The sequence below is a fragment of the Anguilla rostrata genome, chromosome 4 (genome assembly GCF_018555375.3).
Source record: "Anguilla rostrata isolate EN2019 chromosome 4, ASM1855537v3, whole genome shotgun sequence".
Taxonomy (NCBI): domain Eukaryota; kingdom Metazoa; phylum Chordata; class Actinopteri; order Anguilliformes; family Anguillidae; genus Anguilla; species Anguilla rostrata.
In genome coordinates, this window is record NC_057936.1 from 9,595,502 (window position 1) to 9,620,633 (window position 25,132).

At 39.3% G+C, this 25,132-nt stretch overlaps 1 long non-coding RNA gene across 1 annotated transcript in view; it reads left to right on the forward strand.

Moving 5' to 3' along the window:
* Positions 1-2,356, forward strand: part of LOC135254271 (uncharacterized) — a 65,379-nt gene extending 63,023 nt beyond the window's left edge. The window contains exon 4 of the long non-coding RNA XR_010329800.1: positions 1,570-2,356. This is a non-coding gene — a long non-coding RNA (uncharacterized LOC135254271). The remainder of the gene's footprint in view (positions 1-1,569) is intronic.
* The last annotated feature ends 22,776 nt before the right edge of the window (positions 2,357-25,132 follow it).

The following is a 25,132-nucleotide window of genomic DNA, read 5'->3' on the forward strand; positions in this document are numbered from 1 at the left end:
TATCTTGTGGTGGTAACTGTAGTTGACAGGTTGTCCTTACCGAGCTTTACCCCACACATCCTCAAAAGAGTGAAACTGCAGGGACAGAGTCTTGAGTGAGCTGTAAAAATATTAATTGTTTCAGAAGTAATCACTCGTGTTTTATGCTCTCGTAAGATATTTTTCTCTTTCATTTCCTCATGACAGCAATGGAAAAAGGTGATTAAACCTGCACAGCTTATCCTCACATAATCGAAATTTCAACTACATTTTTTCAGAAACAGCTTTTTTCGCTCAAGTTTCCATAGAAAATAAATCTGTCACAATAGTTTCCCATTTGTGACGCCACATCTTCCTTTCTCTTGAGCTGAGAGAAGTAGAAAACATGAAAACAGGGAAAGAATGAAGGTCTGAGGAGAAGAGAAGAAAAAAAACTAGATGGTTTGACCTTCTGATTTTGTCAATTCCCGCTCACTGGCCTCCTCTGTGCTTCTCCCCTCCCCTCTCTTGCCCTCAGCCCTGTGCCGGACGAATCTTTTTTGGATGGATAAATAGCACCGATGTGCTTTAATAGCCTCAGTCCCAAACAGCAGCCGACCATAAATAAAAGGAACTTTCCATTTATCTCTGGGAGAAAAGAGTTCCTATTAGGCTTGCTGTTGCCACAGGCACATTTCCTCCTTCACCATGTGCTTTCCAGATTGCTTGGTTGGTTCAAGGTGCTATCGAGTGCTCGCCAGGACAATTACACACTGGGAACCTCCTTCCACTGTCACCCCATACATGCCGCACGCACACACACACACACCTCCCCCTGTGCCAGCCAGCAATGGAGGAGATGCTACAGACGATAAGGTTGGAGGGGAATAATGGGGGAGGAAGGTGATAATGGTCTGCTGAATGGTTGGAATAAAGTATCATTGCTTAGTGCCTGAAGTCAGACACTGACGCTAATGCAAGAATTTGACACCCCCCAACCCCCATCTGCCCAGCATAATAATAACCAAACACACCTTATATTGAGAGACAGAGTGAGTGAGATATATAAATAAAAATGCTGAACATCTTTCAGGAATGACTTTATTTTGCCTTTGGGTAGCAACAGTCTTCAGACACCGCTTTATATCCCCTATGGTGCTGTGATATTTCTCCCTTTCTGTATTTTTTTTATCATTTGATAACGTAAAAAGTACAGATTGCTGCAAGGAGCCATACAGCTTCATGAAAAGCAAGTGTTGGGTTTTAAATAGACCGTGCCCTGCCTGTGTAAGCATGTCAATCTCATTTCAGGCCTGTCCGCCAAATCTTGACTCGTCCTCAGCGGACACCTATCAGTTTCTTACAGTGGTGTTGGGCAGCCTGGCTCAGAGTGAGGATAAGAATGTTCCCCTTACACCTATGACCAATGTCTTGTTACATCTGAAAAATTTTATGGCCCATTGCAGAATGCCTGTTCTATGTCATCCATTCTGTAAATTTTCCATCTGTGTGCTTGTTGACTTGACTTTGCTCCTCAGTCTGTTCAGCGGCTGCTTTCTGTAAAAAACAGAAATAAAGCGACTTGATGGATATTGTTTTGTTGTCGTGCAGATTCCTCGTCATCCAAGGAGGAATATCTTCCCAACACAAGTGTGTGGAACCTTAGCCAAAGAAGGGATGCATGAATAAAAAGGTGAGAAAGTGATTCTGAAAATCTTCAACCACAAATGGGAAAGAAGAATACTGATCCAGGATCGGGAGCAGAATCATAGATTCCAGAGCGTCTAGTTTATGCTCTATCTCTGAGTGGACAGCCTTGCTCTGATCTTGCTGCTGCGCAGTGACAGAACGCAGAAGGAACAGACAATCCAGAGGCCCAGACAAGGCAGCCATTGTGAATGCCTCTTGAGCATGCAGACAATGATAGGGGAAGTTCACAGCCAGGATTGAGAGCTGCCACAGAGAGGCTTCCAAACCTACTTAGTCTTGAGCTGTTTAAGATGGTGAACCAATTGGAGAACACAGGCCTCCTCTTGCTGGGGCCTGTTCTCAAATCGTACGCAAAAGGATGCTACCCCTGTGATCCCATCTCAAACGTGTGTTCTTCACAATGATTTTCAGTTGTTCCCATTCAATTAGCATGTTTTTCCTGTAAAGCATGGCACCAATTTGAAAACCAGTTTTCTTTGCCTGTAGAAAGCCTCAGCTGTTTTAATCTACATTTTTGGAGAAAATATATGCGTTTATTTAAAAATGAAAGGTTTTGCTTTTGCAGAGTGTGGGTATTTTTCAAGTAACTATAATTTCATACCAGGTGTTGATTTTCACCCAGGGTTGTATTTTCTGTTTTTAAGCATTTCAATAAAAAAAAAAAAAAACATATTAAACTATACTATGTCATTAACATATATACATGGCCAAATTAAATTGCTATTAAAGTATCACATCATTGCTTTGTGTGATATTGTGTATGCTTTGAAAACTGAAAACTAACAAGTGCATGTTTTTAAACAAATAAAACAATAAAATATAAAGTTTTGCACACGGAAGAGGAAAAGGTACTATAAGTTGTAACAAATTGGTCAGTCATTCTTTTTTTCCTTTTGATAATAATATAATTAGGCTTTACAATTTCCTAATACCTCCATAAGGGTGCCTTTCACAGTAAGTGGTCTTACTCGCCTGTGATAGGGTTCTCTATTGAACAGGTTCCGGAGATAGCAGGTCTCTGGTGGCACAGCTTCTCTCCCAGGTCCCCCTTTGGCAGAAAGAAAAAGAGCGGGAAAAAAATCTGTGAGAGAAAAGAAGAAGGCAGGAGGGAATTGACACAGAGCTTGGCAATGAGCCAGAGCCGGCCTCCTCGCGTCTAATGTACAAACGGGGATTTATTTAAACAGCAAGAAGAGAGGACAGCTTCACAGTGCCGGATTAATTCTGCTTTTTATTCAGAAAATAAAAGAGACTTTGAATTATTAAGAGATAGCGGGATTAGAGTCCTCTTTTTCCAACCCCAATCTACACTCCTTTTAATTTCCACTTCATTAGAATTCTTTTTGAAGTATTTTAGTGTGGACAAAGGAATAGAAAGAGAGAGAAAGCAGAAAATATTAAATATCAGTTAAACAGCATTGAACATAAGCCCAGACCTCCTTTTTTCACAGTTATATTGATCCTGCCTTCTCGCTTCACAATTACAATAACTTTTATTGTAGGTTCAGCCAAGTGCAGAGAGACCGATTTGAAAATGAAACAGATTCTATCTACTATTCATCCCAAGGCTATAGGCTGTGGTAGAGTATCTTACTCTCTCTACTTCTCTCACTGCTTCACTCCCTAAGCAAAAAAAAAAAAAAATCTCCCTCATTGAAAATCATTCAAAAAGACCTAGCTTGCATAAGCAGGGAACTGACTCCACATTGGTCTGCCACTTCATTGGTTGGGTGTCACTGAGGGCAAGGTGTCAACTTGTTTTGGCTGTTGAGACCCTGGGTTAAAGAGTCACTATTAAAGACGGTAGCATACAGCACAGTAATCTTCTCTGAGAAAATATCCTAGCTGCTTTTTGAGCTGTACAGTGCAGTGAAAAAGTATTTGCCCCTTTGTGACATCATCATGAAAATTTTATCTGTTTTTTTATTTATCTTGTTCTAACCATTATTCCATTTATTTACATTGGCTGAATGCTGGAACAGAAATATTATTATGCCATGAATGAAACAAAAGGAAAAAATAATTTGTTCCAATTCCCTGGTTAAAGAGCTAACTCTCAGTTATGCGATGTGCCGGACGGATGTGCAGTCCCACCCCAATTGCTGTGTAGCTCAGCCAGTGGACTACGGAGTCAAAAGAACCAGTGGCTGGCATTTTGGAGGAATGTGTGAGCTGGCCGGTACTTTCCTGACTTTACAGCGGACACTGCAGCAATGGCATAGGCTTATCTTTTGATTGGGTATTGCAGACTGGGAAATTTAGGGGGGAAAAAAACAGATAAAATGTGAACTAGAATTGACATATGTTAGCTCCCTCCCTACGGAAAGAACTGTACTACATACAACACGTTATAATGCTATGTGAATTATATGCTATTTTCACTTTACATGTTCTTCCTCAAAATTATATTTTTTCATTCATCGTCAAAAAAATATTTGATTCAGTGCCTGTGTTAAGTCATTATCAGTTACATTATACTGTGCGATGGAGAATTCCCTCCGGTTATGGAAAGTTCAGTTTTGCTGAAAATTCTCTGTCAAACAACTGGTTCGTAATCTCTGGCAATTCTCCTTTGTGCAGAGGATTACCACTGCAAATGTTACTGCCTATTTACAGCCTTTACAGTTGCCCACAACAGCCCCCTCCTGCTAGGGCCCAGCCACGGCTAAGCCACATTTAGCCTATGTAACAAAGCTGAGGTTTAGAACAACTTTATGAAATGTGACCAAGGCTATTTGAACTGGAGGTTTGCATAACAATTTGCCGCTGTGGATTACCTGTGTAAACTAGAGATGAGTCCAGATTTGTGCTGTGTGTTTTGCTTGTGTGAAGAACGCTTCACACTCGTCTCTCTGGGGATACGGGTGAGTGACTCTGAAGCAAACACTGCTTTGTCCTAATGTGCTAATACCCCTCCCTTCCCACTGTAGCTTTTATTTTACCCTCAAATAGAAATCCACGGGCAATCAACAAGATGGCTTCCTGTTGTGTTCACAATAGAGCAATGCAAATGTGCAACATAAACAGGACCAGTAAAGGTCCCTGTTAATCACTATGGTGATCTGAGGAATTCTGTATGACAGCCAAAATGCTACCCCCCCAAAAATAATCAAGAGATTTTATAATTGTGGTGTATCACTCTGCAGTCAGATTCACACAAAATGACAACTGTACCACTCCAATGGCCAGATATTTGACTGAGAAATTCACATGGAGGACAGAAGTCATTGAAAGGCAACCTTTTGGTTACACGTTCAGTTTCCCACCCATCTTGCCATGTTGCAAATGCATCATTTTCTTGATTAAAGTTGTATCTCCTTTCTTTGTTTTGACATTCTTATTCATTGTAGGATATGCATTGGAATATACTGCATGGTAGTTGCAGCCAGTGACTGCACTTACGCTCATTATTATTATTATTTTAAACAATTTGTTGCTATATACTGTATGCTATGTTGTACAGCCCTGCACAACCATTTAATAAACAAACAGACAAATAGAGTTTTTTAAAATTATTATTAATTTGAGTCATTTTGCTTGCAGGCCAAGACCAAATGGGAGGTCCCAGTGCTCAGTGGCTTGTCTGGAGTCTCCTCCTGTTTGCTCAGTGACGTGTAGAAATAAAAAGTCAAGGGGGTCACTCCTTCCTTTTGGTGCTAGCATCTGTGACTTATCGCTCCATCAAGCCCAAGTGTTTGATTTAAAGCCTGACTAGATGGGCCTGTGTCTGGCTGTTGTTATTGAAATAAAACAGCCCCCCCTTCCCTCTGCCCTGACCCACTGTGAACAAGTCTATCTTCAGAAACACGCCGGCTTGTTATGGTAATGATCAGTGTGCACCCGCCTCCCTTGGGATACCCCGTTATCCTCTCGCATGGAGGGGGGGCCGGGCCCCCTCCAAGGGTTCCGATAAAACCCGCCATTACATGCTTGTAAACAATGAGGCTAGGAGGAAGAGTGTGTAAAGAGATGAGGCGGAGGTGAATGGCTAAATGGTAAATGTGTCCATACAAGGGGTCACAAGGGCATGGCATGCTGAGAGAGACTGCTGCACCTGCACAGTGTGCATGAACTTGAACTTTAAAAAAAAAATAATTTTTGTCTCATATGATCTGTGTTCCACAGAAAGTGGTGCTTTGTCTGCTTGTTATTTAGCTTGTTCAATAATACAATTTAACATTCATCAAAGGCATTATGGAATCTAAGACATGTGTCATGGCAAAGCTCTGATATATGAAAATATAGCTGACACAAATGTCAGGCTCCTGATACTTGAAAACTACATGTGAATTCAGTCTATTTCTGACCTAGACAATAACCTACAAAGGCATACAATGTCATTCTCATGCTTCCATCTTTATGTGAGGCACAGTGTCTCTGCCAAATAATCATCCAGCCTGTTTACCAAAATAGACTTGTAAATGAAAAAGACTAGCAATTGGGCAAGAGCAGTGACAGGGAAAGAGGCCCCTAAAATAATTAATACGCTATATTCATTTAACCAACTTCCAGATTGGAACCACTCCAGGGAGCAGCAGAGGGAATAAGTCATATATTAAGAGGGCAGAAAAAAAATACAGAACAATGTCAAATGTGGTGTTGAAAGAATCTCAGATAAAAATCATCTATTTAAACAAACCTAATGCTTGACTGCTTGTCGGGGCTGCATTTCATACATAAAATATGTTCAGTCACTGATAGTGCCCTTATCTTAAGAAAGAGGCAGGCGAAATTTGCAGCCTGTGTGCTGAGCAGGATTGTTTGTTGGGGCTGATAGTGGCCCAGACCCAAAGATGTACACAAGATTGCATCTGTCTGTCAGGCAGGCAGGCAGGGACGTCAAGGAAAGAGGGGGAAATGCAGCAACAACTGCCTGAATGGCTGGGGTGAGCGGGGCGGGCCTGTGACCGATGGGTCCCGACCCAGAGGAGAGGCCTCCCACTCCATCCAGACTGTGCTGGGGGAGTGCAAGAGGGCAGGGGGGGGGGGGGGATACTCCTTCCAGGCACTGCATCAGGAGATGAGTGGGAATAGACTGGGGAATTCCCCAATGGGTGGCAACAAAAATAAGATAGGAAGTCAAACATTTAAAGGCTGCCAGGATAGAGAAGGGGAATGGGGAATGGCAATATTTGAACTTCCAATGCCTGTGTACTTTGATCCAATCAGAGCTCTGATTTAATTTTATTGACCCTCCCTTCAATTATGTAACTGACCTAGCACAAAGGATATCTTGTGGTCGATTATTTAGCATGACATCACAAATTGACAGAACCAGCGATCCCACAGTTGCACGACTCTGAACTACGGAGAGTAAACCAGGACATGGTGTGTTAGGGGAGCAGGAGTTGAGCACAGTTCAGCCCTGGCCTCTGACTGAGGAACAAATCTGTGAGGAGGGAGCACAATCTGCACCAGCAACCAATCAATATATTTAGTATTTTGCCTATTTAAGCCAATCCATCTTCCTTTTTTTAACACAGAATAGCAGCAGTAAAACTTTCTCTAGCTCGCTGCTGAGTCAGTTTTTTGTACAGTTTTGTATATGCATGTGAGTGGAAACTCTGTTCCATTGTTTTTGAGGGTGCCAGTGGTTGAAGAATCTTTTTTTAAAATGCCTAAATATGGTACAATACTTGCAGCTGTGTCCCCCACCACGCACATACTGAAAATATGCCGAGGCTGTGTTTCTGATGCCAACTAAATGGTGCATGTTAAATGCATGTTGAAGGTTGCTTAATAAATTTTAATTCACGTTCAATCACTTATTCTCTCTGCCCATGGAATATATTTTGTCTGCATCTCAGAATTGTGTGTGTGTTTTTTCTTTGTGTGGGTGTGTGTGTGTGTGTGTGCACACGTGCATGCAGCTGAAAGGCAGTGGGGGGCCTTACCTACCTGGCCTGCATAAATCAGGCAGGATATTTAAACGGGATTATCTGTCAGAATAAGGTGAGCGATACAATCCACACAGATGCTCCGAAGCTGAAAAATTCCATTTGTCAGATCGCTGAGCCTCATGAATACCAAAGAATGAAAAAAAATAAACTTCCACCTTCCCTAAACTAATTAAACTTGTATTACATGTAGACACGCAAGGGCACTCCAAATAAATATACCTTTTTTCATTTAAAGAAAATATTGAGAAGAAATGATAACACTTTTCCCTGAAGATACACAACACTGAATATATTTTACGTCTCAGAAACAGTATGGGGTGAGATGTTTTACTTACCGAATGCTCAATGTTCCATCAGCACACCTTTGATTGACCCAGAAGCTTACCGAGACACTAATCCCTAATTCTGTAAATTATTAATGGCTTATTCATCCACATTCAATTAGAAATTTGATATATTTACACAAGTACAGTATTGATAGTGTTATTACATGGACAAAGATTTTCCTTATATTCCTAATAGGTGTTTTTCCCCTACTAAATAGTCATGGTTTAAATTTGCCTACCAACCAAATTTTTTAATTAATAAATGTGGGCTTGTATGTGACATTATTTTTTAAGGAAGAATGAACTGTTCTCAAATACCAAATCTTATGTATCTTATGTTTCTCACAAAAGAATGTGAATGTATGGTACCATCATAGCACAGTAAATATTTTTGTTAGTTTTTACAGGCCCATATGTTTTATTAATTAAGTTGACCTTTAAGATAGTTAGTTGGTTATGTGGATACCATGTTGGACGACAGTAATTTACAAGAGAGCATATTTTAAATATTTACTACACAGTTGTTTGAAGCACAGAGTAGACTGCAAGTGATTTAATATTTAATTTCCCCAGCTTTTCCATTTTTATCTTGCAGCAACAAACACAGTGACTTATCTCAACCCTCCCCCATCCCCCCCCCACAAAGTCATCCCATATGTATTTCCATCAATGTACCAATTTTCGAAAAAACACTGGTTTCACCAACATCTTGAAAAGGGTGGATGCTTTTACTGCAAAACCCATTGATTAACATCAGTAAAAGCTGGAAACAATTCACAAAAAAAATAATAATAATAATTGACTGTTGTTTAAGGATGTGGTGGCAAGCACATCCAAATGAATATAGTAAACAAGATGATATACACATATCCTTGCAACTGTTGTTATTTCTATAGTGGTTGTGTGAGAGGTCTGGTCTGACCCAGCCCCCACCTCTGAGTAATAATTTCATGCTGGAGCAGACCTGTGCTAATCTGCATCCTCACAGGCTTGCCGTAGCACTTCACCAGGTGCGCTCTCCCACGTACACACACCTCCACTTCCTCTTTAGCTAACGGCCGCTCGCGTTGAATAAAAATCGACTATGACACAACACTGATACTCCATCAGATGGGTAATTGTTCAAAAGAAAGCACAAGTGGTGTTCCTTATTTTATTATCCTCCTGGGTGGCATGTCCCACTAAAGAATGAGTCATTAGTGCCAGAAGGCCCAAATCACCATGCTCCATTCGCCATAGTGTCAACATAAGGGTTGGGTTTTTTAATTTTTTTTAATGAATATTTTAAATGCCATTTTCCAATAAATCTTGAATTTATATATCAAAGTGTGTTTTGATGGTGAAGTGTGTATTGGAAATCAAACTACGCGAATATCTGTGAACTGGATATTCAGTGATGTGTAAACGAAAGTACAGTAAAGTACAGTTTTGGCACCCAACCTGGGTCTGAACATATCCCATTACCACCCTAATTTGGAAGGTAATTAGATTACTGTATTCAATGTGTGGGCCTCGCTACCAATTTGGGAGAGTGTGGACATCCACAGTTCTCTTCTGGAGCACGTGATTACACCACCTGCTTCTTTTCACGGTGCAGACTACAGCTACACTCACATAGAGTGCCATTGGAGAACGACCTTTCAAATACTTTAGCCCTTAAACTCTAGATATTTTAAACTCTAATTTGAACTACACAATGATGTGGTGATGTTCGAAGTATGAATTTGTCATTTCACAATAGAGATCTGCATTGGGGCGGGATTCCCTCGGGTCCTGTGTGGCAGCAGGAGATATTTAACCTACTGTGGGTGGGAGGAGGTGGTCAGTAAAAAAGCTGTGGGTCCCAAAGCTGTGGGTCCCAGCATCCCAAAATCATTTACTATTTAATTAATATAAAAATGAACAAACTATGTTTTGACCATCTAGAAAAGGAGATAAGGGGATACTCATTCATGTTTTTCACAGAACGATGTATTCTTGTGCTTACTTTTCAGCCAATGACTAAAGGACATGCACGTCTCAGGCGACCAATTGACTGTTAGCAAATCTATGATTGACAGTCCACCAGTCCCAGCTTAGAAATGGTTGCTATGTTCCACTTCCTCCAACATTCGGCAACTGAAATCTATGATATGGAACGGACATCACTGCTTGCTTCTATTGCCAAAGTTACAGAAACCAATATGGTGTCCAGTGCACCTCTCAATTTCCCCATAGGCTATAATGGATGAACTCATGCCTTTTTCTGCCAAACAAATGGGGCTACAGTCCTATTTTCAACCTAGTTAGACCCTTAATACATATAAGAATAGAAATCAATGCATGATCTTACTTGACACAATTTGATAATAAAGTTATAGACAAGCTGTTTACTCAGGGGAGATAAATACTTGACTCTGGTTGGTTTTATTTAAAATTAAAGATTTGTTGCTTATTCTTCTTCGAACATCCTTCTCTAACTTTGGCTATTTAAAAACATAAAGGTCTGTTTTTTATATAGCGGTAAATTATTATTTGTACACCAAATATCCTGTCTTGTTTTGTTTAATAGGCAATACCCTTATTCATTATGCTGAATAAAGGCATTTTCATGTTTGTAATTGTATTAGGCTACTGTGGTATGTAGAATAGAACCATGTTATCGGAACATTAGTAAATTGATTTTGCGGGATGTGGGTGGGAATGACTATAAGGCCGGGGGCGGATGTTAGATAAAGTAGCACAGGTGGGAGTAGAATTTAATGTTGCTATTGTGGGCAGGCAGGGGATGTGAAAAACAGTCCTGCACAGGCCTCTATTTTATAATATAACAATATATATTTATTTGATTCACATCAACATAGAAGTGCATGCACAACCTCAATGCAGTATAAACCACAGCTCTTCTGGTTCTATATGCTTTCAAACAGAATGAAACATTTCCATAACTTCTCAAAATGTTTATCTGAATATCCTCTCTAATGTAAGGGTTTTATTTTGTGGTGAGCCATTGCACTGGTGAAGTGGCATTTTTGTCATGGATTTTGATGCAACTGACCATTCTGAGCATGTTTGAGCATTCTAGTTAACATTAAGTCCACAGGATCCACCCGATCTACCCTCAGGAGTTGCTAGATAGTGATGAAATGACTAGGTTTTCATTTCAACCCTAATTTGGAAACACTGATTCTACTAATTAGCTGTTGAATAAGGTGTGCTTTGTTAGACTTGGAGGAAAAACCTACGGGACTGTAGATGTCCAGAACTCTATACCATTTATAAATGCCAAATCTGAAGGCAGAGCATAATCCTCTCAGCCAGACATTGAATCAAAGTGTCCTGTGAGTGTGTCAAATGGAACATCTGGTGTGGTCATTTGACAAAATCAATACAAGAGAAGATGTCAGCCTAGTTGAGCTGTGGGGAGAGGGTTCTGGAAGCGTGTCGGTCCCAACTAAGCCATATCAACAGACCGATCAACGCCACATCCCCCTCAAGTAGAAATCTGCCATCATAGCTGTCATAGCCAAAATCCCCAAACCAAGGAACACAAGCGATAACAGGGTGATTGGCCTGATATTGTTCAGGTGAAGCATTGAATGAACTGTCCTGTCAGACCTTTCTCAAGACACCAAAACATCTACAAAGTATACAAAGCAGGCTAAAGCAAAGAAGATGCTCTTATGTTTCTCCTACACAGCATATATGAAAGTCTTGACAAACCCAAATCCAACCCATATTGTACTCCTCATTCATAGTCACCAGCAAAGGTGTACCATAAGGCAATTTCCCCACTTCTGTTCACCTTTATACACTAATGACTACTCAAGCATCTCAACAAACTGGCATGTGTGCCACCATTTTGTGTGCCACCATGTTTATAGATTTTTGCTTACATTATAGCTATCATTTATCACTTTGTGCGTATTGTAGTATGCATATAACCATAGATTACTTTGATGAAGAATGGCCTTCAGTCATTCTCCCCTGTTAAACTTGAATTCTGATTTGATAACGTTCCGATATATTATCGGACTTGTGTTTTGTAGTCAGGCCAGAACCAGGCAATTTTTTTTGAAGTGGTACAATAAGTTTTATTTTTTATAAAACCGTGAATCCTGTTGTCTTTTACGTGAAGCCAAGGTCCAAACTTCCCTTGCTGTAACTGGATACTGAGCTAATCCGCCTGGCAACGTGTATGCTGCTGTTAAGTGGAGCACCATTCCCGAGGACTTCATTCTGTGTGCTGGGGTCATTCAAAGTGTGACTCATTTTTAAAGGGATATTTCACTGTGGCATCACACATGTAATTTTATGGAGCTTACGCCATTGTATTTGCATAGTGTGAATACTACAGAGGATAATAGATCAATTAAAAAATTAAGTAAAAAAAAAATTTAATTTATCAGTCCCTGTTTTCTTTTAAAATATCCTCTGTAATTTTGAGGTTTTATTGCCTTATAATAGAAAAAGAACATTCGGAAAAAGTTTTGCCTCTTCAACTAAGCAATACATCCTTGAGCATGATTACATTATTCACATGGCTGCGTGCATTAAAAAAAATCTAACTACGGCTTGATGCATTTCTACGCAATAGCCAATCTGAAAATAGTTTTTCTATTTATAGCTAACCTAAACCTGAAAACATGGAATGCTTGATGTCGGTACTCACTTTTATTGATCTACTATCCCCTGTAGTTAGTTTGCCCTTTAAAACAATTAATTTTGTGAGTTCTTGAAAATGAATGGGGGTGAACTGCGGGCCAGACCACCGGGAGGAATGGAGATGCCCGGTCAGCAGGGACAGCTGATGTTGCTAGAACTCACACTATGGAAATACAAATATACGCTATGCAAATACAATAGGGTAAGTTTGACAGATTTTCTTGTGTCATAACAAAGTGAAAAGTCTGGAGTAATTATATATCTTTACAGCAGGGCATTTCACATCTTATATTCTGGGCGTTTGAATTATTGTCTGCAGATGGAAAAATACTTTTTCTTCATTTTCGATCTTTTTTTTTTCTTAAAGATTAAGTTTATTTTAGTGGGCTGTTAAAGTGCAAACCTTTCTTGAAAAACAAAATGAATACTTAGTGCCACTGCTGCTCATCCTCGTTTACAAGAAAGGTTATCTGTCCCACAATAGCTATTCTACAGATCTTCCTTTACTCTTTATTATCTTTACATTTCTGTACGGTTTAACCATATGGGTCTGTCGGGTAGTGTTTTGTTCTATCTGAATTCCTGTATTACTTAATTTTGGTTATTTGGTGTCTTTCATTCTTAATTAAATGTATTTGTATATAACCCAAGCCTTGCGATTACAGTAGTATTTTCTGCCCTTTTGACAATATATAGCGAAAAGGCTTAAAGAATGTTGATCAGATATGGCCCTCATTCATACCCTAGTCAATAAATCAATGGAAGTCTCCACTTCTAGTGTGTAATTATTTTCTGTGATTAATATAGATTATCAAAGGGGTATTCTAAAGCCTCTAGTTTGTAGGTAAAGTAGGTCTGAGCAGGTAAGATGTTTTATTTTTCTGAGGAACATTTTCATGATCGTATACAATGTTCTCTCATTTCAGATTTTCAAGTGCATTTATGAGCAGCGTACGTTACATAGGTGTAAAATGCATTTGTAAAATAATTTTCCAGTCTGTGGTACTAGGAGGGGTGCCAGATGGACAGCGAGGACTTCTCTGGCTGCTGTAAGCTGTGTCTGTTCCCTCCCACAGCCAGGGAGGCCTACAGGACCTTGGACAGCAGCAGGCTCATACACAGGCATGCTCATCTTATGTGATCAGCCGTCAACTCAGTTGTTACCAGTTGCCTTTTTTGGTCAGTTATAAAAGCACAGGCTCTTGGGTATTTGGGAAGAGATTTTTTAGGCTCTCTCCAAAAGGACCTATGCTCGCACCACCAGGTAGTGCTTACGGACACCAAACTTAAGCATTCAAAGCCACCCCAGTTTATAGCTTTAATTATAGATTGAAATCAATAAAATGAGTGGCTTTAAATGTTGACATTTTGCTATGTAGATGTATAACTTAGCATTACTAAATGTAAATGTGAAACTATGGTACACTGTTTTACCATACTGTGTGCTACAGGAGAGTTTTAATAAGTATGATGGTGCAGAACACATTGTTATAGGTGAGATAGTACAGAGTGATATTTTATAGCATGTTGTCTGTTTTCTGTTCTTGTGTGAATTACTGAAAAAAATGATATCCTGATCCTAATACATTCTATTATATCCTCCCTTAGAGGTACGCTACAGGAATCTACAGTATTAATGATTAAGACTGAAGCTGATTTATGGTAAAACTGATGCCAGTCCTGAGAAATAGAAGACAAAAAATCCAGTGTGAAAATCTTTTTTTTTTTGTATGCTTTGTCACTCTCTTCCATTTCTCCTTTTTCATTTTGCTGCTCTGCAGGTCTATCCTAGGGGAAGGAAAAGCCAAGTTAGGCCCAAGACAAGTGAGTGATCTATAGTTTTTGCTTGGACAGATTGTGGGCAAGGTTGCAGAGATTAGTCACATATGGGCCTTTAAAAGCAGCAAATTGTGGCCTTTCTTTAGCGTTGTTGATAAGGCTAAAATGAAGGAAGCCTCCTTATCAGCCCACCGCTACCCATAAATCACAATTGCCTGTTCCCTGCGTTACCCTGGTGGTTCCTATCTGCATCCAGCGCTGGAGAGATCCCACCACCGCTCAACAATTGCACCGCTAGCCTTCTAATTCCTCCTCTGCCAGGCAGTGTGGCGTGCTGCTTTCTCCTCGTTATGCACAGTAGCTGTCTTCAAAGGGGGGACTCGCTCGCTGTTTGAGTGCTATCAGACTTTAATCCAGGGAAAACCCACACTTCAGAGTGAATGAAATAAATGGAAGTGAAAACGTTATTTAATGGGATATTGTGTTCCCTTTGTCTTACCGTAAGTAAAGAAAAATAGAGTGGATAGCGTGAGTTTCAAAGCGCCCTGTGTAAATGATTCACACATTTCATTATTTCTTTCTTTTTTTGTAATTAAATTGCTCCGTTGGTAGTGTTTCTTGTGTCTGAAAACCATTTCAGTTCAATACAATAACATTCATTGTTACATCCCCCCGATGCGTCTGGAGCAGATCAGTGAAGATTTTTAGTGACTGCATTTGCTGAATTGCTTTATGTGCTAGCCCCCGGGAGCAGAGCCTAACTGATGGTACAGAGGCAGTTACTGTGTGGCACGGCCACATTTGAAAGACGCTGGAAAACGTACAGAATCCGGGACCGTGTGAAAAAACACGATAGCGTGCTAACGTGTGGTAAAGAGAAAAACGATAAGGGCTTCCTTGTGAGGGAACGTACAAGCCAGAGCTCGGCCAGCACGACAGGTACGAAAAACACCTTGATTCCTACGGCAGTCAGAGAAGACTGCAAACTTTGAGACTGACTGAAAAGACGGCGAGAAGCTTGCATCCTGTCTCACCGGTGCAGTGTAAGAGCCCCCCCTCTCCCCACCACCACCACCGCTATTCTCTCATTATATCAATCATTGGAAGTGCAGTAAGGACACAGAAACCCAGGCAAAGATATTACAAGCCGGTAGTGGAAACGGGCAGTGGGTGTCCGGGAGATGGATGACTCAGAGCAGTGGTGGAGAGTAAAGCTGGGAGTGTGTAGAGTGAGCCTAACTGCTGAAAGATTAGGGCCTGAACATTTATCTCTGCTTGTAAATGAATGACTGGGCAGTGTTGTTCCTGCCAGACAAGGGTATTGGAACAAGGAGCTTAAGATGTTATCACGGAATTCAGTGCCTGTAAACAGTCTGAAGCTTATTAGGGCCAGTTTAAAATAAATAAATAAAAATGTTTACAAACAATTCGGAGCAAAATGAACATTAATTATATGTAAAGCCAATTTTGTCAGACCTACAAATGGCAAGATTATGTGACCTTTGAGCTTTAGAGTCTCTTATTAAGCTCAGAAGTCATCATTGCCTATCCCTGCAGGTGTCAGAGACCAGGAGATTTGCTAATGGAAGGGTCTTTGGTCAGTTGACTGAATGTCCCTGCTCTAAGAGAAAATTGATCTTGTGTTGAGTTGACTAAGACTATTTCACAGAGGGGCTTTCCCCAGTTTAACCAGACTCTTTGTGTGGTCACCCTTTATAGGTAGCTACAGTTCAACCATTTTAATAAACTAGTTTAGATCATGGTCAGAATCAAGAAACTTCATTTTGAGCAGTAATGACTGTTCCATCTCAAATTCACATCACAGTTAATAACACAACTGATCAGGAAATTAAAACATTTGTTATTACAGGTCTAAGCCAGTGATTCTCCAAATTCTTCATAGTGGTGGTTTCACCTTGTCACCAACTGAAAACAAGCCACATTTATTTCCATTCATTTTAACTGAGACTAAAACTCAATTGAATCAGGTAATCTGTTTGAATGTAGCAAGTCATTCAAATGTGAGAGAACAGGCTGTTGCACCACTCTTGTTAAAATGGGTCCAGGGTCAATTACAGCCTTCAAATATTTTCTATTTGTTCTAAAGAAAATCTTTCATAATTATTAAAACTAGGTATGCTTTTTAAAATCATGGACAGTAATGTTAGAGGCAGAAGGTCAGATTTTCAAAACTCTATGGACTATGGAATATTTCTGGAAAGAACACACATTCACATATATGCACCAAGATATTCCATAGTCAACAGCTGAATAACTAATAGCTGGCATGTTATATGTTTCATAATGTATGCTAAACATCTAGCGTAACATATTACATGGATGAATGGGACATATAACATATTGAATAGGATGGACCTATCAAGTGGTCTCTAAAATTACTAACGAACACACAGTTTGCCTTATTTCATATCGGTGGAAGATTAAGTTCTTAGATTAATTGCATTTTTAAATACAGCATTTGGAAGTTTATCCTTTATACTGCTTGCTAATAATAACTAGGAAAAGTTCCTTGCTCTTGTGGAGTGTTGCCATTTCCTGCAGAACATACGTTTTAAACCTGACCTTCCTGTAAAGTGAAACTATATTTTTTGTGCCCGAGCTCCTGAATGTCAGATGAAACAAACCGAAGAGCAAGCAATTTTATTGTTCAGTGGTATCTTTAATTGTGATGAAAAGGATTATGTAGATTTCAGTAAGCCTCTCTGACAAGACATGTTTCAAAGTGAATGGACGCTAGAACAGGAATATGTGTCAGCTGGGGGCTTAGTATAATGTTTCTCCATAATAGGGTAATCACAGAGGCTCAGGAAGCCTTCATTTCCCCCTCTGCCAAGTGGATATTTACACCCTACCATTATAGTCACGGCCCATCCATTGGTCTCCACAACAAGGCAATGAACAATACAAAGCTAAACATTTTGTTTTGCCAACCTGTTCACAAATGCGAACACAATGCAATGACACTGGTCATCATAGCGCTTGGCTTTGATCGGCGGTTGGATGGAAAGGTCACGTCATTGATGTTCCCACACAGCATCGCACGGGAGAGACGGTGTCTATCCACAAGCACTGATTCCAGATCAGTATGCAGCCTTTTTACACAAAACAGTTGGGGTTGGGGAAACTGCCCAGAGTATGTTCCATGGGTAGCCGTGTGACCTGCTGAGCAGAGACCAACCTCATAAAATGTGATTAAAAATGGTCTACAGAGCTGTACATTAATTTAAAAAGGCACAGTGTTGAGCCCTTAAGAGAATGTGTTCCAATACAGAAAAGGAGAATCACAGATGGTAATGAAATGTCTTTCGATTCTTCCCAAAGATCAAGACTACCATGTACAGTAGTACCTTAACACACTGGAACACTTAATGTAATATTTTCCCCTTTGGGGTGCCTCAAGACATCACCTCATACTCAAATACTCTTCATCATATAAATCCAATGTACATTGTAATGTGTGTGTATATTGGTACAAATGTGTGATATTTTCTTAAAATTTCAGAATAGAATATAGAATCACAAAGCAGAGGTCAACTGTCAATGAAAATGAAAGATTTGTCAAGGATTTAATTGCATGTACTAGATAAAAAGGAGATTGTAGAACAGGTATGAAAAAGAGGCTGTATGATTTTATAAAGGATAAACAAAGATTAAAACTAATTACTGCTGGAGGTCAGTACTCAAAATGCATATTCAAAAGCATGGGGCGTTGCAGCAAATTTATGGCTGTCACACTTATTTAGCAACCTGAATAGTCAATTTCGCAGCGAATCAGTAAAGAAAGGGGACGTGAAAAGTTCTGAAGAATTGATGACGGGCTCCTTGAGTGTGGGTAGAATAAAATTGACCATGAAATCTGGGCCTGGAATTAAATTGGCTCAAACAAAACAGAAAGGTGTGAGGTGCAACTCATAAAAGTGTCTTTGTAAGAATGCCAAGGTTAATTTGCACATCAGTTAAATAGATTATTAAATCCGGTCGGAAGAAGGAAGCCTTAATAGATAGATATAGATCAGTTAGAATCTTAGACATTTGAATGCAGAGCAGGTTATTAAGTGTGACTTTTTGTGTGGAATCTTATTTCAAACTGCTGTTTAAACCATACCCTTAATGCCCTTAAGATATGTTATTAACCTTCTACATGCCTCTACCAGGTAGTAGCATTGATCAGCTGAGGTTGGTTTATGACACTGCAGACCCTGTGCGGATGACCATGGTTAAGTGTGTAGCATTAACATGTGGCCGTGTTACAGCACTGTCCTATAGCTGCTGGCTGATTTGCATGCAGATTCTTAATGTGCTTCTGAGCACAGCACCTGTGCAAGTGTGTAATGTTATAATTGGTCCTCAGGCAAGCTGGTTCATAGAGATAATAGAATGTATTCCCCCGTCCAGGTCCCAGAAACTACTCTCTTCTAAAAATTCTCCATATCAAGCGTTGTTAATGAGCGTAGCCTCTTTCAGTCTTGAAGAATTAAAACAATTCAATTTAGTTAATAAACTTCAATTTGTTTATTAAACATAAAGGTCAGACAGCTTCACAGCTAGAATGAATCTTGTCATCTATAATAGGCTGCACAAATATCCAGCTAAGGTGGATCTGAAATTATCAAGTGTGCTTACATATACTACACATCATGGGCATCAAACTCTAGTCCTGTAGGGCCGCAGTGTCTGTTGGTTTTGGTGTGTTTCAGCATGAGTGATTCATTTCAGTCACTGATTGGCTAAAGAGTCCACACACCTTGTTCCCAAGGCCTCAACTGACTGCTGATTGAAAGGAAAAAAAGATCAAAGTTTCTCAGGATCAGGAGTTCAGACAATCCTTCATCACTCAGTCCATCAGTTTTACTTTGTAAATTTAATTTAGGATGCAAAAGCAATTATAATTTACTGGATCCAATACAATTGTACTTTACTGTCCCCCAAATGAGGAAATGACTTTTCAAATGAGGCAAAGCATAAAATACAGTATGAATGCATATAAAAGTATCATAGCTCATATACACATCATTACAACAGGAGAAGTATCTTGAATAAAAAAATGTGTGTTGGATCAAACTTTTTAACACAACTTAACGCAACTTAACACCACTTAACAAAAACATAAAAAACATGAAATTCTGTGTTGCTGTGTGAAAATGTATTAATTAATCATTTCATTAATGAATAATAATAATAATAATAACAATTACAATTTTAAAAGTTCTTTTCCAAATGAATGTATTGGAATATCACCGTTGAAGCTCTCGCCCAGTTAATATGTGGTCACCCTCCTGGACATTCTTCAAAGTTCAGTCAACCAGCGGACTGAAACTCAGAGCCACCACACCAAGAACAATTCAGAGCACTTGAAGGCAGGATGCAGAGCGCTGGACCAGAGAACTGAGAAGAAACCAAAACCTCCAGCCATTAAAATATAGGTTATTCACCAAAACCAATTGAAGGATATTAGCTGGGCAGTGACAAAGAGGAACTGACAAGGTTTTTTTTTCTTTTTTCTGGCGGATGGAGTTTTTTCCAATCCGTGAAATTTGGATACTTGGCAATTCGGAAAACAATTCTTGCTGGTGCACAGAACAGCGCCCTGCTCGCGTTGGGAGTGTGTGGTGGTGGAAATGAGGGAGAGAGAACCTGAGAAGTCTGTTTAATTGCCCTTCGGTCGCCCACAACGGTGAAATGGGTGCCACGAGGCTTGGGGAGAGAGAGACGACGGAGAGAAAGGGCTGATAAATATTTTATCGTCCAAGTTAACGGTTAATTAATTCCCAAAGAGAAATCTGTCACTTCAAAATAAAGAGGAGAGCAAATTAAAGGGAGATAGAGAGAGAAGGAGAAAAGAATTTGACTGGGTGACACAGTTTCAGAATACCATATCTATTGGCCATCCCTTCTTTTCAACAGAGTAAAAAAACCCTCTCTCCCTCTTTCTTCTTCTCTTTTCTTGCTTTCCTTCTTCTTCTCTCCAGTCCTATCTCTCTCTCCGTTTTTCAGAAATATTTCTCATGAATGATTTATATGTGTCTTGTTATCAGCTGCGATTTCTATAGACCCCAGCGCATTCACCAAGACATTTGTGGCATAATTGTTAATTTTAATGCCATAATAGCTTCAGATGGGAGCCCCGATTAGACATTTATTGCACAATTAAATGAAACATACTCAAGAATCACAAAAGGCTTCCGTAATTATTTCAGGCCATTAATAAAATGGGCATTAAATTATATTGGACACAAAAGAGAAGTGAAATAGATTTCCATTAGAGCAATAGAGGCAGAGAGGAGTAATAGATCCTGCCTGAATTCACTCTGAAATTAATTGTTGCCCGGCCTATTTCCACACAGTGGAATAAATGAATGAGAAAGGAGAGGAAAGAAGAAAGAGGTGGTGGCCGAGGATGATGGTTGGGGGGGGGTTGGGGGGGGGGGAGGGGGGGGTAGGCGGGCAGGAGCGGGGGGTTACGTTTAGAGTCTCTGATAATAATAATAAAAAAAACCTTTTGTTTGACAACCTACAATATCCCCACAAGATTCAAAAGGGAGAAAGACATTGTATTGACTTCTAATGCTCTTGTCTTAGAGTGGCTATAGCCCCTGAAAGGCATGTCCAAACATTTGCAAAGCCATCTTGAGTTCCATTCGCTTGCTCTTTTAAGCCTCTTGTTTCAGATTGAGTAAATACATCTTTGAAAGTGGGAACGTTGTGAGACGATGTGCATGAAATAGTGAGTCCACCACTGCACGCCTGCCAGGAGCAGAGTGGAGTACTCCACATAAATCCCTGAGCAGAAGATTCAGGTCTAAGCTCCAAACTGCCCCTGCCTAATTAGAATAAATAAACACCCCTATACAGATGCTCAAATTTAGTTGCATTCATTGCTCTATCTCAAAACTGAAAAAAATATCTCAGTGATGAATTTGTGATGATGTAATGATTTAAATTTTTTTAATTTGAACGTCTTTCAGCACAGATAATTTGACTACCTGTATTTGGGAGTGCTGCACAGCATGATGACACGAAAATAATGTGTCATACATATTCTTTTCTATCACACATATGGACTGTATGAATTATCAGTTGGTGAAGCTGTTTGTTCCTCAGTGTTAAAGGTCAGGGGATGGCAGTTATTCACAGTTTGCGGAGGAAAAGTGCCAATGGATGAAGAAAGGCAAATAAACAAAGGGGAGAAGCAGGACATAGCAGCATTTTCAGCCCTGAACAACGAACTGAAGCATTTAAATTGCTTTCAAAGAGAGACACTGCGAAAACATTTATGGAAATGTGTCCAAGAGTTGGCAAATAGAATTTTGGCTTTTGATGAGCAGCTAGTATATGAAGAACTAAAGACAATTTTGAATAGAAAGGAAACCAAAGCCAGTATCTCATAATGCTAGCAAACCTCTGAAAGTATTAATCAACTTCTGACACTGATGTTTATTATACAAGCTTCACATCTTAATCTGTTTATCTGCTTTCAAAAGCTTTCAGATCTTTTAATTGCTTCAAATGCATTGCTGACCTTTCAGTTTTGCTGTCCCTTCTTTATAGCTACACCTAGGAAGAAGCCCAGTCCTTAGAACTGGTAGGCCTGCTGTAAATGGAAATCAATAGATATATGCTATCATAAAGGAAGCCTTTTTAGGTGCACCTAATTTAACATATGGTTTAGAAGATTAAAATATATAAACAGGTATGCACCATATATACTGTTGTGAATATATCCTCAACTTAGAAAGAAGATACAAGATTCATAAAGGATCAACGCCTCTTGCCAGACCTAAATCTTCAGTTCCTCACATTTGAAAAGCTACAACCCGCTGATACTCATTCTACCTGAGGGTTTAATTATAGCACTGATCATAATACCCACATGAATATTGATGTGTAAAGACCAGTTAACTTGTAGAAACTGATCAAGCGATGATCATGGACGAATGTTGCAATGGGGAAATGAAATACAATTGTTGTCATTGGAAGTAATATTAGTAGCATCAAGCCCTTAAATGACAGTCAGTGTAGTGACAATGCATGGCATTCACTCTCACCACTTTTTGGCTTGTTCTTGCTGTGAATAAAACAAATGTATTACTTCATTCTCTACTGCTAAATGTTATGTTCAATAAACAAAATCACTGAAATGAACAAAAATAAATAGTTCTGGCAATACATAAAAAGTACCAAAATGCAGTTAGTTCAGTTAAGGATAAACCACAAAATTAAACAGCACCATGATGTATTTAGACAATAAGAATCAACCTTCTCTCTTTATAATCCAGAAAATAAAAATAAATAATTAAATAAGAATAATAATAATATTTTGAGGACTCTTGATATTAGCTACAAGCAGGAAGATGCTAAATGATCTACACTACCTGATCGTTAACATCATTATCACTTAATAGATCATCACATTTAATCTCTGCAACCATCAGAACCAAATATACAATATGTCTCATAATGACTATGATAGAAAAAAACATATAAATGAATGAAAATGTTTTTTTTCTCCTTTGAAGTGATCGTGATTTCAAAATCACTTTAAATTGTTTTATTAATATCATTTTCTGTCATGCCTGATTTTTATTACATTCAGGCATGTTTTGCACCACTGTCTGTATTAAAAGCAGTCTATTTCTTTAAACTGTACTTCCATATGCATCTGAAATCATAGTCATGATCTGACATAGAGAGCTTCATAGCTTCTCGGTTGAGGCTAAGATTTTGGGGCAAGCCTTACCGACACTGTGCATGCTTTTCTCCTATTAATGAAGGTCAAGGAAGAGTCACATTTTTTTCTCTTTTGTGATAATTTATCCCTATCTACTGTTATCTCTGCCTGTGCCCCACTAATCCTAATTGTATTGTATAATTGTGTGATGCATGCTGGTTGGTCTCTGATGAATAGCTCCATCCTTTCATTATGTACAGATGACCTGGACCTCTTTTAATTTCTAGTTTGTTTTGTTTCATCATCATGCCTGCCTATTTTCCCCATTTGTTTACTTTCTCATCCACTACAACAGGCCTATTTCCCACCTCTGGATGAAATATATTGGAAAAAAAAAACATATGACCACAGGGATTCTCCGTTTAATTTGTTTCATCTCAGAAATATTTCATCCATTGTTAGAACTAGCAGTTTGACCATTTCTTAGGTCGGTCTTGATTATCATTGATTCACTTATAGACCCAGGTAACATCTATCCATCTATCCATCCAGACTCAGAGCTGAATTGGGGGGTGTCAGCTGCCACCCCCAAAAAATGCATTATATTCATCACTTTGTCTGTCCCAAACCTTTGTGTGCTGCGTAGGTTAATGAAATTTCTCCAACAGCATTTTTGTAAATATATTTTCACAGAGGTTCAAGAACTCACTGCTGTGACAGCTGACTAAAATCAATTTCCACAGTATTGAATGATGGAACCAAGAGCTGCAGCCAGAACAAACACTGAAAATTTGAATATATGAAATAATACAGGTCTGTGTGGGGGTGGAGGGCAGTGAGACGGGGGAGGGGGGGGAAGAAGAAGCTTGGTGGGGTGGCAGTGTTCTGCAGTTCAACTCAGTAGTTAGATGGGTCAGGGTTTAGTGAATTGAATACTTTTTCTGCCCTCTAACCTGTATTCAGTCTAAGTTTAAATGATCGTTAAAGTTGAGGAGAAAATTAAATCCAGTATTAAGTTTTTTCATTTTTAAGCAATGTTATAACTGTAGCACCCCCTGAAATAAGTGAAATATAGTATGTAAATTCAACATTTCCTTAGATTTGTTTCTATGCTTTAAACACAAAATACACCATGGTTAGATTTAATTGAAGCATCTGTCTAAATGGTGTTCACTAGGGTTTATGGCATACATTTTTAGGTATTGAAGAGTGTCCTGAAATTCGTTGTGGGATAATAATGTATTCTGGTAGGCATTAAAATACAACAAATGATTTTGGCTCAGGTTTTTTTTTTTTTTGCTAAACAAAACTACAGATACAGAGGGGTATATTTCTAATGCAGAGAAAATTGACTGTATATAATGAAGGGACACTTCAATATGTATTCAGTTTAAGTTCATATTCGAATCAAAGGGGGCAAAATACCAAGGTGGTCCATTTCCCAATGAGCAAGCCATAATATGTTCCCCATGTGCTCCAAGCAGTGATAGTATCGCCAAGCATGTGTTGGGTTGGGTTCATGAAGGGTGAATATGGCAGCCAGTTCATCTCACACATGCCGTTCTGTGCTGTTTCAGGGCTCATGCAGCACACCATATGCACAGGTGCATGAGGGAATTATTTTACTACACGAAAGTTGTGAGTAAAGAGCATTGGCCTCAATGTGATCAACGTTTGTCCTTAACTTTGATTTACAAATAAATGCTAATGTGGGTTTTGTTCTTCACAAAGTTTGATATGTTAATTCTGAAGTGAACTTCATTTTTCAAACTGCATTTCATTGATGATTAATGCTGATTGAATCCAGAGTAAAGTCATTGTAGACAAGGAGCCACCAGCGAACACAAACAATGAATTGCATCAATACTGTATCCCATACAGGTCCATACCATCATACCTCCAGCTTGTCCATGTTTTCCATGGATATCTTTCCAACTTGATAGTGTGTACAGGTGGAACAGTGATTGTCACTGAATGTACCATTACATCAGGTTGTGCTTGGATCCAGCTGGCTATTCAGTTTCAAGCTGACCCTATAGGCTCTAATGTTCTAATAATTGGAATACCATGATTGTATAAGAGCTGATCTGGCGATGTTGAATATGATGATTACTTGGTTTTACATA